Genomic DNA, 15,966 nt, shown 5'->3' with positions numbered 1-15,966 from the left:
TACATCTGACCCCATATGAATATGAGGTCATCGATGTGGCGGCCATACCACTGAATACTGGTGGCAAAGGGGTTAGTGGGGGGCAAAGAGTGTCTCCCTCTCCCACCAACACATGTAAATGTTGGTAAGATAGAGGGAAAACTTTGCCCCCATAGATGCTCCAGTAGTCTGCAAGAAAAAAAAACGCCATCAAACATAAAAAAATTATGGGTTAAAGGGTATTCCACCGATAATATTGTGTATTCCTGCAGACCAACGGAGTAACGAGAGTACGTGCGGAGAAACCATTCCCGAGCTACCTTAGCTTTCGAATGAGGGATGACAGAGTACAAGGATGTAACGTCTGCCATTACCCAAGTGAAGCCTTCCTGCCATGTAATATGTTTACACATGGCCAGAACATGAGTCGTGTCCTTGATATAGCCAGACATCTCACCAATAAGGGGTTGAAGTATATTATCTACCCAAGCACACAAATACTCATCTAATGATGAGATGTCCGCTACGATAGGTCTCATGGGGGGGGGAGGGGGTGGAAAAATATTCTTGTGGACCTTGGAGAGGGAATGGAAAATAGCAATTGTTGTATATTGAATCATGATGTAATCACATTGTTTCAAGCTTAAATAACCCTTTTCCACCCCAAGGTCCACAAGATTCTGCAATAGAGGTCTAAAAAATGGATGTGGGGTCCTTCCCCAAGGGTCTGTATGTGTTCTCATCGAATAGCATAGCTAAATTCTAATTCTGATACAGACCCTTGTCCAACACAACCACCACCCAATTTGTCTGCCTGACGGACGATAATATTGTCTGCTTTCTCCAGACTCATTAATGCCTGCCTCACAATATATGATAAATTGTTTCTGCCTGACCAGTTCCCGTTTGACTGCCTCCTGGGAGCAATCGAGAACCGGGGTTCTGGACATAATGGGGTAAAATGCGGTATTGGTGGTATGGAACTCAGGTATATCAGATACTGCTGTACTATTTTGCAATTGCTGGAGTTCAGAGAGCGTCCTGAGGTCCATAAAGGAAAACCGCAGGGTGCCCTCTACTCATCAGCAGCAATATTCTGTATGCAATGAATGTCAGGGACAACATCACTAGTTTCATGCAATTCATTTATATCAGTATCAACATTACTACATTCTATGTCCCATGCATCATTAGGTACAGTCGCAGGATTTTCCTCCCCCATCCATTTGCAAGAAATTCTTCCTTATGGTGACATTCCTTACAAATTAATTAACGTCCAATAATGTTTTAAACAAATCAAATCTACACGTAGGGGAGAATGCCAGTTGTCAGGATATCACAGACAGTTCAGCAGAAGAGTGGAGTTTGGCGGACAAATTAAACACAGGGACAGTTCTCACCATCTCCTCCTCTGTATTGTTTCGCACTTGGGACGTCCTGAATTTCCTCCCCACTCCTCGTTTTTTGATGACGCTTGGGTGCTCACTGTTCCAGATGATGTAAACATGGGGGGGGGGGGAGGAAGCTGCCGGAGCACCTGTACCTGACACGACTGATGGTTCTCTAGTTTCTAGAATCGGCTGACTCTACATCGGTTAAGGTAAAACTCACTTTAGAGTCCTTGGTGACAGCTTTTTTGTTTCTGCATCCATGAGCCATTTTCAAGATAGATCAAGGGGTGAAACGGATGTCCACTTGAGGCCAGTGGTAGACTGATTTTATTTTATAGTCTTGTAAATCTAAAAAAAAAACACTATAACATAGAATCTGATAAGGTGGATCTACATGGACCACTGTTTACATAGCCTATTCATCCAGCATATAAGTATCAAAAGAAGGAGAAAATGAAAGTCTCCGGATGTGCCTTAAAATATAACTTTTACTAGTATCAATTAAAATTATTAAACTTTTATAGGTGTTGGTTCATGGATAGCCCAATGGCAAAAATAAACAGAAGAGGGTGCTAATTTATGGAAGATTGCTGAGCCCAGCCAATATTCCTATAGCACAATCACTGTTAAAAATATATATAGATAAATACACAGCCAGCGCAGTCGCTGGAAAAGGTAAGTCACAAAACAAGGTATTGTTAGGATAGAATTACCTTCAACGCATTTCTGCCACCTGTCACGGTGACGTCATCAGGGAGGAATATATAACTATCTTATATTTGTCCAAATCAGTACTACAAAGTATATAGAGATCAATTAATGTATATGCCAAAGAATCCTAAACAGGAAAGCATTATACCAAACTTATATACAGACACTGGAATCAAGCATGTAGAATATTGCCCCAGGTAACTTGTAGTTAATAGCACCGCCTGTAGGGAAAATAAGTATGCAGATCCATTGTCTATGTTCATAATCCTGCAATCCAACTAGAGAAAAAAAAAAAGGCAGGAAAAAACTTTCACAATGGTGTCCTGTAAAAAAGCAAAGTCTATAGAACTGTACAATGACAGTCTAGTTTCCACGGATCAGTAGAGTGACGGCGTGAGACACCTGCAATCCTGCAGGGAGCCGGGGATTAACGGCACACTCGCGGGTCCCAGCGAGGAGATGGCATCTGACATCACATCCGCCCATTGCCGATTAAATACGCGCTGGCCACGCCCACCGAGTGACGCCGTTGCTAGAGGGGCGTATGCATTAAGGTGCAATTGACAGTGCAGAATAGTCGCGCCTCGGGCGGTATACATAAAAAGTGAAGTGTCAGGTAAGTCTAGCCTTGGATCACTTAAAGCAACCGCGACACAGTTATTTTTAAAAGACATGTGAGGCGGATTAACCCAATTATGCCTAATATAATGTACATTTAGAAAAAAGAGAATTAGACATTGTCACAGCACCAGGGACAATGACTCCGCAACAGGGATTCCAGTTAATAAGGGACTGTTCATAAGAGAGGTAAAATCCAATTTTAGCCACCATAATCATGGATAGGATAATGTAAGTATCCTGATAGGGCACATGGGATGCTAGCCATAATCGTTGCTAAAGGATATTAACCGTTAAGGATCAAAAAAAAATGGTGGTAATTGATAAAACTATAATTATTAGAATATAAGATTTTTTTTTAATTTTGTTAAGGAAGAGGTAGTAGATGAGCAAACGAGGGAAAAGGGGAGGGAGGGGGTTCAGGGAGAACGGGGGCAATATTTGCCCAAATTGTTCCACGGAGGTCCCACACATTGGGAGGAGTGGGCTAACCTAGTTGGATAGGGAGGGAGAGATTATTGCATGGCTCTAGGGAACCTATGTTGTCCCTGGTATACACTAAATAATAGGGCCCTGAGTCTAGGCGGGGTGGCCACCCTAAGAAGGGCGGTCCCGCACAGGAACCTCCTAGAAACCACTAGTTGACCCTAATTAGAATGGATGACCGCTCACTCCTAACGGCTGACTACAGCCGTCCGTGACTACTTACAGGTCATCCTGTGTGGGACCAACTGGAACAATGTAAACAAAATTTATACATTTATAAAAAAAACATCCATATTGAATCTGCTCATTAATACACACAGGAGCCACTGTATTAAGCCTATGTATCCAGCGACATTCTTTCTGGAGTAAGATTCTATCCAGATTCCCCTTTCTCTCAGATATAAATGCCCTTTCAATGACAATAAATGACAATTGATGCAAGGTACCCCCATGAAAATGATTCATATGGTTTGCAACTGATGTGTCTCGAGAGTTCCTAATGTCCCCAATGTGCTCTAAAATTATTTTCTTAAATTCCCTACTTGTTTTTCCCACATAGAACATGGGGCAGGGACACATAGCTATATAAATTACTCCTTTTGAGGAGCAACTTATATAGTGTGGGATGGTGAACCGTTCATGATGGTGTGGTATTGTGTATGTCTTAATCACATATTGGCAAGCCCGACAACGGCCACATTTAAAGCAGCCTTTTGTTGGTGACATGCAGCAGAGTATATCGAGATTATGTACTGAATAAAGCTCAGAGAGAGGCCTCTATGAGACCAAGTAGTGAAATTCTGGTGCCCAAACAAAATAGTGAATCTCCCATTAATTTACCACCTGCCAGAATCATCGGTATGTATGATAAATATTCCATCCCTATACGGCAGATCATAACCAAACACTGGGATATACTTAAAGTAGACCCAGATTTAAAGGAAATTATTACCAATACCCCGCAAATTACATATAGAAAAGGCCGCAGTCTTGGTGACATGCTTGTCCACAGCCATCTTCGACAAACGGATTCTGTAGTACAAAACTGGCTGGGTCGCATGTCACCAACAAAAGGCTGCTTTAAATGTGGCCATTGTCGGGCTTGCCAATATGTGATTAAGACATACACAATACCACACCATCATGAACGGTTCACCATCCCACACTATATAAATTGCTCCTCAAAAGTTTGTCCCTGCCCCATGTTCTATGTGGGAAAAACAAGTAGGAAATTTAAGAAAATAATTTTAGAGCACATTGGGGACATTAGGAACTCTCGAGACACATCAGTTGCAAACCATATGAATCATTTTCATGGGGGTACCTTGCATCAATTGTCATTTATTGGCACTGAAAGGGCATTTATATCTGAGAGAAAGGGGGATCTGGATAGAATCTTACTCCAGAAAGAATGTTGCTGGAAACATAGGCTTAATACAGTGGCCCCCTCGGGTCTTAATGAGCAGATTCAATATGGATGTTTTTTTATAAATGTATAATTTGTGTTTACATTGTTCCAGTTGGTCCCACACAGGATGACCTGTAAGTAGTCAGGGGCGGCTGTAGTCAGCCGTTAGGAGTGAGCGGTCATCCATTCTAATTAGGGTCAACTAGTGGTTTTTAGGAGGTTCCTGTGCGGGACCGTCCTTCTTAGGGCAGCCACCCCGCCTAGGCTCAGGGCCCTATTATTTAGGGTATACCAGGGACAACATAGGTTCCCTAGAGCCATGCAATAATGTCTCCCTCCCTATCCAACTAGGTTAGCCCACTCCTCCCAATGTGTGGGACCTCTGTGGAACAATTTGGGCAAATATTGCCCCCGTTCTCCCTGAACCCCCTCCCCCCCCTTTTCCCTTGTTTGCCCATATACTCCCTCTTCCTTAACAAAATTCAAAAAAAAAAATCCTATATTCTATTAATTATAGTTTTATCAATTACCACAGTTTTTTTGATCCTTAACGGTTAATATCCTTTAGTAACGATTATGGCTAGCATCCCATGTGCCCTATCAGGAAACTTACATTATCCTATCCATGATTATGGTGGCTGAAATTGGATTTTACCTCTCTTATGAACAATCCCTTCTTAACTGGAATCCCTGTTGCAAAGTCATTGTCCCTGCTGCTGTGACAATGTCTAATTCTCTTATTTCTAAATTTACATTATATCTAGCATAATTGGGTTAATCCGCCTCACATGCCTTTTAAAAGTAACTGTGACGCGGTAGCTTTAAGTGATCCAAGGCTAGACTTACCTGACACTTCACTTTTTATGTATACCGCCCGAGGCGCGACTATTCTGCGCTGTCAATTGCAACTTAATGCGTATGCCCCTCTAGCAATGGCGTCACTCGGTGGGCGTGGCCAGCGCATATTTAATCGGCAATGGGCAGATGTGATGTCAGACGCCATCTCCTCGCTGGAACCCGAGAGTGAGCCGGTAATCCCTGGCTCCCTGCAGGATTGCAGGTGTCTCACGCCGTCACTCTACTGATCCATGGAAACCGTGAGTACTATAGACTGTCATTGTACAGTTCTATAGACTTTGCTTTTTTACAGGACACCATTGTGAAAGAGTTTTTTCCTGCCTTTTGTTTTTTCTCTAGGTGGATTGCAGGATTATGAACATAGACAGTGGATCTGCATACTTCTTTTCCCTACAGGCGGTGCTATTAACTACAAATTACCTGGGGCAATATTCTACATGCTTGATTCCAGTGTCTGTATATAAGTTTGGTATAATGCTTTCCTGTTTAGGATTCTTTGGCATATACATTAATTGATCTCTATATACTTTGAGGTACTGATTTGGACAAATATAAGATGTAATATAAGAGGTAATTCTATCCTAACAATACCTTGTTTTGTGACGTACCTTTTCCAGCGACTGCGCTGGCTGTGTATTTATCTATATATATTTTTAACAGTGATTGTGCTATAGGAATATTGGCTGGGCTCAGCAATCTTCCATAAATTAGCACCCTCTTCTGTTTATTTTTGCCATTGGGCTATCCATGAACCAACACCTTTAAAAGTTTAATAATTTTAATTGATACTAGTAAAAGTTACATTTTAAGGCACATCCGGAGACTTCCATTTTCTCCTTCTTTTGATACTTATATGCTGGATGAATAGGCTATGTAAACAGTGGTCCATGTAGAACCACCTTATCAGATTCTATGTTATAGTGTTTTTTTTTTTAATTTACAAGACTATAAAATAAAATCAGTCTACCACTGGCCTCAAGTGGACATCCGTTTCACCCCTTGATCTATCTTGAAAATGGCTCATGGATGCAGAAACAAAAAATCTGTCACCAAGGACTCTAAAGTGAGTTTTACCTTAACCGATGTAGAGTCAGCAGATTCTGCTGCAGAAACTAGAGAACCATCAGTCGTGTCAGGTACAGGTGCTCCGGCAGCTTCCCCCCCCCCCCCCCCCATGTTTACATCATCTGGAACAGTGAGCAGCATTAATACTAGTAAAAGTTACATTTTAAGGCACATCCGGAGACTTCCATTTTCTCCTTCTTTTGAGTCTTGTAAATCTCTCAGGAAATTTGATTGTTTCACTTCAGTGATTGTGGCTAGAGATCAGCGAACTTTTGAAAAATTCAATTTGACCAATTCGCCGAATATTCAAGTTTGGCTGCTCAGAAGTCCAGTGGATCTTCAAGGTGTGTTGGCATGGGCATGTCAAGGTATGCCACCATCTGCTGGTTCAGGTCCTGCTCCAGGTGTACCTGCTGCTGATGAGTTGCTTCACTATGCAGATGAAGACAGGTACTCATCAGCAACTGAAGACTCAGGCTGCTGCTGATGGAGCTGGTACTGCTCCTGCCACCCTATACCTCCCTAGCAGCCATGGCAGTGGAAGGTGAGCACAGGGGGCCCCCCGATTCAGACCTGCGAGAGGATGGATGATGGTGCCGGCCAACTGAGTACATAGGATGCCTCTGTAGTAGGTCAGTTTATCCTCCCTCTCAGTGGCTGTAAAAAAAGCCCCTATTTTGTGCCGGTAGCAAGGGTTCAATAAGGTGGAGATCCAGAAGTCATCCCGCTGCTGAACGGTGACAATTCAACAGTCACTATGCAAGCAAGTGATCATGCATCATGCCATTTGTGCAAGTCACTCGAAGGGAATCCCTGCCTCCATCTCCACTGCATACTGCCACGGTGTATCTGGGTCCTCTGTCTGGCAATACCAGTACCCGGTGACGAAGGTGGTTGAAAAAAGGTCTGATGCAGACAAATGTTTGTAACTGAGGAGCAGCGCCTTAAATCTGTTTGGCACTATCCATATTTGTGAAGTGTTGGTGTAGCACCATCGTCTACTCTGATGCATCAGGCATTGGTAGGTGGAAATCCTGGCTGATCCATGCCTTATTAATCTTCACAAAGGACAGAGTTTCCACATTTTTTTGGACAGACGAGTTCTCCTTGGGGTGACTATGGCCCCTGCCGTAGTAAACACCCGCTCTGATGGCACACTACTGGCTGGGCAGGACAGCTTTTTCAGAGCAAACTCAGCTAGTTGCGGCCACAAATAAAGTTTGGCTGCCCAGAAGTCCAGCGGATCTTCAAGGTGTGTTGGCATGGTCATGTCAAGATATGCCACCACCTGCTGGTTAAGGTCCTGCTCTAGTTGTACCTGCTGCTGATGAGTTGCTTTACTATGCGGTTGAAGAAAGGTACTCATCAGCGACTGTAGACTCAGGCTACTGCTGATGGAGCTGGTACTGCTCCAGCCACCCCACCTCTCCCCAGCAGCCATGGTAGTAAAAGGTGAGCTCAGAGGGCCCCCTGAGTCAGACCTGCGAGAGGATCGACGATGGCGCCGATAGTCCAACTAACTACGTAGGATGTGTCTGTAGTAGGTCAGTTTGTCCTCCCTCTCAGTGGGTGTAAAAAAGGCCCCCATTTTGTGGCGGTAGAAAGGGTCCAATAAGGTGGAGAGCCAGAAGTCATCCCGCTGCTGAATGGTGACAAATTGGCGGTCACTACGCAAGCAAGTGAGCACGCATCGTGCCCTTTGTGCAAATGACTCGGAGGGACTCCTTGTCTCCATCTCCACTACATACTGCCATGTTGTGTCTGAGTCCTCTGTCTCGTCTTCCTCATAACCCTCTAGCTCCTCTGGCTGCTCCTGCTCCTCCTCTCCTGTCAGATTACCATTTGGTGAAACCTAAACTGTGCTCCACTGTGCCCCTCCCCTATCCCCCTCCTCCAGTTCAGCCCCCACAGGGCTCATGTGGCCATGAGATTTAGGCACCACGTCGCAACTGCCCTGATCAGCCATCGTTTAAAACACGTGTTGTATGAAATGAAGCAGTGGAATGACGTTGTTCATCCCCTAATCCTGGTGACTTACTAATAATGTGGCTTCCTCAAAGGGCCTGAGCAAACGGCAGGTGTCATGTATGAGCTGCCACTGGTTCATATGGAAGTTACACAGGGGAGTAACCCTATCCGCTTGGATCATCAAGAAATTGGTGATGGCTTTTCTCTGTTCGTACCATCGGAGTACACATGATGGGTGGAATTCCAATGTGTGGCAACATTACAAGTCAGACTATGTTGTGGGATATCGTTCTGTCGCTGCAGCTCAAGGAGGGTGTGCTTTGTGGTGTAATAGTGGCTGAATTGAATGCAAAGTTTCCTTCCCATTGTTAGGATGACTTGCAAATGGGGGAACACTTCAGGAATTGCTTGACAACCAGATTGAACACGTATGCCATGCAGAGTGCATGGCTCAGCCTTCCCAGTTGCAGTGCAGACAAGATGTTCCTCCCGTTGTCAGTCACCATGGTTCCCATTTCCAGTTTTCGTGGAGTAAGCCATGCTCCGATTTCTTTACTTATGACTGTTAGCAGTTCCTCCCCTCTGTGACTACGTTCACCAAGGCAAACCATGGAAAGAACAGCGTGACACCTCCGTGCCCTCCACATATAGTAAACTGAAGGGGAACTGAGACTTGTCTGGTAAGTGGAGGCTGAGGACACGGTGGATTATGAGGAGACGGAGTCGCACACTGTCACAGGACCAACGGCCTGAGAGCGTGGAGGAGGTAGCGACGTGACCTGTCCAAGTTGGTGTTGTGGCTGTGCAGGAACCACATTCACCCAATGAGCCTTAAAGGACATGTATTGTCCTTGACCATAGTTAAAGCTTCAGATGTCGGTGCTGCCGTGCACTTTGATACACACCGACAGGCTCAAGGACTGGCCCACCCTCTCTTCCACAAAATTGTACAGGGCTGGTACTGCCTTCTTCACAAAGAAAGGACGGCTTGAAACTCTCCTCCTCGGCTCGTCACAAGCCATCAGTTCTCTGAAAGGTGCAGAGTCCACCCAGGGAGTCCAAGGGAGGGACTGCAGCACCAGCAACTTAGACATGAGCACATTCAGCTTCTGCGCTGTTGGATGAGTGGGCGCATACTGTTGTCTCTAGGACATGGCTTTGCCAATGGATTTTGGGTGGAATGACTGACTAAAAGTAATAGGAGCAGGAGCATCTGGAGCAACAGAAGGAGGGTATGACACACAGATCTCTTCGGCTGAGGTGGTGGAGCCTTGGCTGGCTGAAAGAGGGAGCGGTGTGCCACTGGGTGATGCAGCAGGCTGGACCACTACATAGGAGCCACGGTTCTCCCAGGCTGCTTTATGGTGGTGAAGCATATGTTGATGAAGGGCCGTGGTGCCAACATTGGGACCCTGGGCACGCTTCACCTTCTGTCGTCATATCTTGCGGGTATGTTCACCTCCTCCGGATTCTTGATGAAAAACTGCCACACCGCCGAGTAGCTTATTTTTCCACCAACAGTCCACACTAATTGACTGCTACTGCCGCCGTCTCAAGGAACCACTGTTCCACTACCTCCTGGGAAGGTAGGCTGCCACAAAGCAGGTGGTCTCCCCCGGGCATGTTTGTCTCCAGAATTTCCACGTATGCCACTCTGATGACTGCCAACCATGCTACCACCTTGCTGGCTCAGCTGCTGCCTCATGGGCCACCTTCAACCCTCTTCTGCTGATGATGATGAAGCCCATTCTGCACCCTTCTCCCAATTGCGATCAGCTTCATTATGATCTATTTGTGTCTGCACGTCAATGATTTCCTCCTCAGGTTCCTCAACAGTGTCTGCTTCAGGACCCTGACCGCTGGCAACACCACCTCCCTCATCACTCTCCTCATCACTACATGCCCACCTAGTGGAGGAAGCGGCGGATGTCTTCTCCACTTCTTGGCTGGGCAGTGAATAGTGGAGCTGAACCCACAGCATAGATACTTTTTTGGGAAGGGAACAGCATAGGACAGAGGCAATGGGAGGACAGGGACTGCTCAATGTTCATGCCAACTGAGGGTTGTGTCTGAGAAACCCACCGACTGTTTAACTGGGGGTATCAGAGGTCCCTTTTGATGATGTGGATGACCGTCTTAAACAATTGATGACTGCAGATGGGTTGTTGGTCGAGACACGACAGCTAGCTGATACCGGGAGCTCAGGCCTCTCGCTGTGACTCCTTCTGCCACTCGTCCCTAGTCTGCTGTGACCTCTGCCTAATGAATTTAGGCCTCTGCCACTCCTCTGTGCACGTCCTGTCACTTCTCTGCCTGACATACTTAGTGCGTATATGAGGGGAGTACAATACGCTTCACTACGCTGAAAACTTTATTTGTCTAGAACAGCAGCAGGTGTGTACTTTTGACTGTCCTTTCACAGTAACTATGCCCTGACAGATAAACTGGCACAAAATAGTACACTACTTAGATGTATGTATGTGGTATGCACTTATGAGGGCCGAAAAATGCGCTACAGTACGCTTAAAATTTTTTATTTGAGTAAAACACCAGCCGATGATTACTTTTGCCTGAACTTTTACAGTATCTAGGCCCTTGATAGATTAACAGGTACAAAATAGTATCCCACTTAGATGTAGTTATGTGGTATGCACTTATGAGGGCATAAAATGTGCTACATTACGCTTAAAAAGTATTTGAGTTCAACACTAGTCATTTCTTTTGCCTGGACTTTCACAGTATCTAGGCCCTTGACAGATTAACAGGTACAAAATAGTACACTACTTAGATGTAGGCATGGGGTATGCACTTATGAGGGCATACAAATGTGCTACAGTATGCTTAAAAAGTATTTGAGTTCAACACTAGCTGGTGACTACTTTTGCCTGTCCTTTCTCAGTATCTAGGCCCTTGACAGATTAACAGGTACAAAATAGTACACCACTTAGATGTAAGTATGTGGTATGCACTTAAGAGGGCAGAAAAATGTGCTGCAGTACACTTTAAAAAAAACGTATTGGAGTAAAACACCAGCCAATAATTTCTTTTGCCTGGACTTTCACAGTATCTAGGCCCTTGACAGATTAACAGGTACAAAATAGTACACTACTTAGATGTAGGCATGGGGTATGCCCTTATGAGGGCATAAAAATGTGCTACAGTATTCTTAAAAAGTATTTGAGTACAATACTAGCTGGTGACTACTTTTGCTTGGCCTTTCTCAGTATCTAGGCCCTTGACAGATAAACAGCTAGAAAATAGTACATTATATAGATGTAGGAATGTGGTATGCACTTATGAGGGCAGTACGCTTAAAAAAAAACTTATTTTTGCACAACACCAGCAGTACACAAATGCTGTGTACTAAACCCAAAATTGCACTCTGTCAAAAACTATTAGGAATGGACTGCTGGGTTTTATACCATCTACAGACTAGTATAACCAGCAGATGATTTGTTGTGGAACAAAAACACATAATTGCACTGAAAATGTATTCCTGCCTCCTCTGCTAAGGTTTATGAAGTTGAGACAGCTTGTTGAAATGTGTAAGGCAACACACAGCTCTCTGCCCCTCTCTGTAATACAATGCTGTAGAAAGTGGCTGTGAGGTTAATGGCGGCAGTTTAAAATCCTTTTCAGTGGAGAAAGCACTGCTCTCTGTCCACCAGAATGCTGATGTGACTAGGAGGTAAAACGCTGCTGGAAAAAGCTTTTCTGTGTGACACACACACACACACGGGCTGTCCGTCCTATCTCTCTTCAGTGTAATGAATTAAGTGACTGGCTGGAATATGGCTGCCAATTATGTAGGGCTGTGACATCACAGGGATGACTGGTTGCTGATAGGATGCATCCTGCATGTGAGTCAGAGTCATCCCGCCTACCCGCCTTCCCACAGTTCCTTGCCCCCATGTCCACATATGTGGATCTGCCATTTTAGATGCCCTGGAGCCTGGACCGCACTAAATAGAGTTTAATTAAGTTATTTGCGCGATAGAATTGGGGGTGATATTCACATTCGTTACAAATCAAATTTTTCATGAAATTCATAAGGAATTCGGATTCGTCAGCTTCGATTCCCTCATCTCTAATTGTGGCCTCCAACTGGAAATGGTTTTCTTAAATTTTTACATCATATTAAATAAATGAAGGATGAGTCTTATATTGTGCAAGAGACAACTGTAGTTTCGTGATGTTACCGCTTGCCTCAAGTAGCGCATGTTCCTCATAAGCAATGATTAAATTCCATCAACTTGATAGAGGACTCCGTTAGAAGATTTTCCCAATCTGCTTTGAATTGATCGGAGAAGATCGTGGTGGTGAACTTTTTTAATTCTTATTCCACGTGGAACCATGTTGTGTTCCACATATTTTTTGGAGGTTGAAACATCCCACCAAATTTTTGACTCACAAGTCAAATCAAGTTCCAATTCCTCCATTTGGATCTATATGTCCGGAACAAATTGCGTAGTTGTGTCTGTAGCATTAAATAAAAGCTGCATATGTTCAGTGCGTGTCTGACTATCATTGGTCACCAGTTTGAGGCAGGTGCTTGTGGCCATTCTCTTCCTCCACAAATATAGACCGGAGCGATTAGGTGGGAGACACAGAAAGGTGTCCAATAAGAGACCCAAAAGCAAATACAAGTAAATTCCAGCTCCCCACCATGCACACATGTGGACCCTATTTCATACTTTTCATACAAAATCTGCAGTGTGTTTTAAAACAAGCTGTTATTTAACATGGCTTACCATATGTTGCCATACTTTTGACATTAACTGAGCCTTAAAGGGGTACTGCACCCCTAGACATCTTTGGCATGATGTCACGACCACAGCCGCCCGAACCCAGTATTCTGAGCATAAATGTTCAGAACCATGGGGGGTCAGCACGAAGATCGTGGGGGGTCCCAGTGGCCAGACCCCCACGATCAGACATCTTATCCATGATGCTTTGGGGCCGGAGTACCCTTTTAAAAACTGTTCAAAATTATACTCTTGGTTGTCTAGCATGGCTTTACCTTTTGTACTGAATTTTGAAAAGTTTGCTTATTTCAATTGGCAAATTGTATTTCTATTATACACTACAATGTTTATGATGCAGTAGAACATGCCCAGTTATATTAATTATAGCTCTAAATGATTACTGTATTATTCAGATCAGTTATGGTACCGTGGATCCTATTTTAAGCAATTTCAAACTCTTCCCGTCCTTCTTCCAAGCACTTCCCGGTTACTCAACCCAACTCTTAGCAATGGTTCAATTAATCAGACATCATAACTGGACGTGGATCGGTGTTATCACATCTGATGATGATGTCGGGGAGAAGCAGAGCCAGGAGCTGAAGACAATGGCGGCTGGTTATGATATCTGCATTGAGTATATTATTAAAATATATGATATATGGGAAGAAAGTGAAGATTTTAATAAAAACTTATGGCTCCTTAACAAATCCACTTCTCAAGTGATTGTAATATGTGGAAAATTTTCAGTTTGGATTGGATATTTTATTGAATTCAAATTCAACAAGGCTCAAGAGAAGACATTCATTGTACCAGCAGGATGGAATTCTCACATATTAATGCCCAAAAACAGAAAACCATCATTTCACGGAAGTTTGATATTTGCACCCGCTTTTAAAAAGATTCCAGATTTGAAAAGATTCCTGGAAGATATCAGCACAATAAATCGTCCACATGACATATTAGTGGAATATATCTTAGCATATTCTTTTCATTGCTTAACCTCAGATGCAAATATTAATAACCTTCTGCAATTCCATCAACTTCACAAATGTAACAGAACTATAAAATTAGGTGACCTTAAAACAAATCTTTATTTTATTGAGAGTTTTGGAGTCACTTATCTAGTGTATAAATCTGTCTATGCCATGGCCCATTCTCTACATGAGATGAAATTACATATGCTTAGAAACACAAAAGACAAATACAAAGAAATTCAAGTACTCATTAAAAAGGTAAAGGAGATATGGAAGGTATACATACAGTCCAGTGCTAAATAAAAAAAATAATAATTTTTAACCGAGCACTCTTTAAAACAGTTTACTTTCTTGCTGGACACAAACTGCGCCTGATGTACCCTATTGACTTAAGTAGAGTCCAACTGGTGTCTTCTATGTGTTTGGCACTTTACTGAGAAGAACAGTGCTGCAGGTTAGGCAAGGATAGTTGCAGCTCATCCATAGCCTATATTCCTGCCTACTTGAGTGTCCACCCTAAACGAGATATCCTCAACTGAACTGTGGTCCCTGTTATTAGTAAGTTAAGGGCATAAAAAGTTTTAAAAATAGTAAGCAATACAGTACAGACATCAAGGAAGCAGGTCAGTATACGAAGGGTTAATGGGAAGAGTACAAAAAAAAAAAAAAAAGAAGAAGAAAACTGGATTAACAAACCAAAAGATAGAGAGTAGTAAAACAAGCTGTGTTCAAACAGAGATAGCAGAGAATATGTCACAAGCTGAGGTCAAAATACACCGGAATAAACAAGCAAGGAGTATACAAGAGCTAGTGCTGAAAAACTAAACACAAGCAACTTGACATATGACCTGACTGGGTATTTATGTGTATCTGTGGAGGGCGTGGATGCTAAGATCAGATGTGATTGGCTCTTCCTTTAAGCCCGATGATAGGCCAGTCTGTCATCACAGCAATGCAAAATGTTCATGCCAAAGACAGGAATATTAACCCTTAGGTCAAAACTAGATCTTACTCATTATAATATATAAACAAATAAAAAAGAAAATATTTATGGAGTTAGCAAAATCACTCTCCTGGTTACTGATTAGCAGGGAGGTAGCTGATTTAGCAAGACCAGGAAGCGTAGACTGTACTCTCCCCAGAAGACAGTAGGGTGGCTGTGAGGGAGAGACCACGGTCCTTGCAAGAGACACACAGCGGGGGGGGGGGGGGGGGGGGTTGAAAGTGACCCATACAGTGTGGAGGGTGACGAGATTGGCAATACGAGTGAAGGACTATTTCCCCAGTGAAAGGGACAGCTGAGGAGTACATACTGCAAAATGTGAGCAGTGAGTAAGGCTTCAGGAACATATGTGTTTTTAACTGGCAGGGATCGGCCCACCATTTGGCAGATAGGGACTGTATTGTATATTCAGTGGCTAAACGGCCTAGACTTTTATTTTGTTTCCTTTTTTTTTGTTTTTTATCCTGTAACCTGTGTAAGTAAACTTGGCAAGGAGTCAGTTTGCATGAAGAAGTTGGTGTGGACCTCCTTTAGTAAAGTGAAAACTTGTCCTTTTGGCTGTGGCGAAGGGTGATCCCAGAGCTAATTTCAGTTAATCTCACAATTGGTGGAGGATGCGGGCATCGAGTTAAGGTGGCATTGTTGCTTGTAGCAACTAACCCTGGTGAAGCAGTGAAGTTGTTGCTGGAAGCAGCAGAGTGGACAGTTAGTGGCTGTCGCTATAGCAGAAAAATCTGTGCAGTGTTTTTTGGCATAAGAC

The sequence above is a fragment of the Hyla sarda genome, chromosome 1 (assembly GCF_029499605.1).
Source record: "Hyla sarda isolate aHylSar1 chromosome 1, aHylSar1.hap1, whole genome shotgun sequence".
Lineage (NCBI taxonomy): Eukaryota > Metazoa > Chordata > Amphibia > Anura > Hylidae > Hyla > Hyla sarda.
Note: the sequence above shows the minus strand (reverse complement) of the source record.